The 515-nt window shown below is 46.0% G+C and overlaps 1 pseudogene; it reads left to right on the top strand.

Annotated features, from left to right (window-relative positions):
• The first annotated feature begins 37 nt into the window (after positions 1–37).
• LOC111735252 lies at positions 38–156 on the top strand (annotated as a pseudogene).
• The last annotated feature ends 359 nt before the right edge of the window (positions 157–515 follow it).

The raw sequence follows: 515 nt of genomic DNA, 5'->3' as shown, positions 1-515 counted from the left end.
ATGTTTGGCTTCTGTGTAACAAATAATATTAGAACAAGTCTACGGCCATGCTACCCTGAACAAGCCTGATCCCATCTGATCCCGGAAGCTAAGCAGGGTCGGGCCTGGTTAGTACTTGGATAGGAGACCACCTAGAAAGACCAGGTGCTGTAGGCATAAAAAATAAGGGATTATAAGCTGACAAGGTCCTTGCAATCTGTGAGGTCAACCAAGGGTTGCCTCGCCTTATACATACGTATGTACGTACATATATACATACATACATACATACATACATACATACATATATACATATGAAAGTCCATTTACTTCTTTATGGTATGAAGTTGAACTTCTGGTAGAAAAGTCCCATTACCCAAGATACTGGGCTTCCTCTGAGGGGACTGGAGGCTGTGTCCTGTTGCCTGTGGTCTGTGGTCTGTATGGGTGGTGGGCGCTTCTGGAATGTGTTGGGTGCTGTGAGTCCACTGCTTGGCCTCATTTTATGAGGAGCTGCCAGTAGAGCTGGGGTGCCC

The sequence above is a fragment of the Pteropus vampyrus genome, unplaced genomic scaffold (assembly GCF_000151845.1).
Source record: "Pteropus vampyrus isolate Shadow unplaced genomic scaffold, Pvam_2.0 Scaffold20791, whole genome shotgun sequence".
In the NCBI taxonomy this organism is placed as follows: Eukaryota; Metazoa; Chordata; class Mammalia; order Chiroptera; family Pteropodidae; genus Pteropus; species Pteropus vampyrus.
Note: the sequence above shows the minus strand (reverse complement) of the source record. Positions and strands in the feature narration are given on the sequence as shown.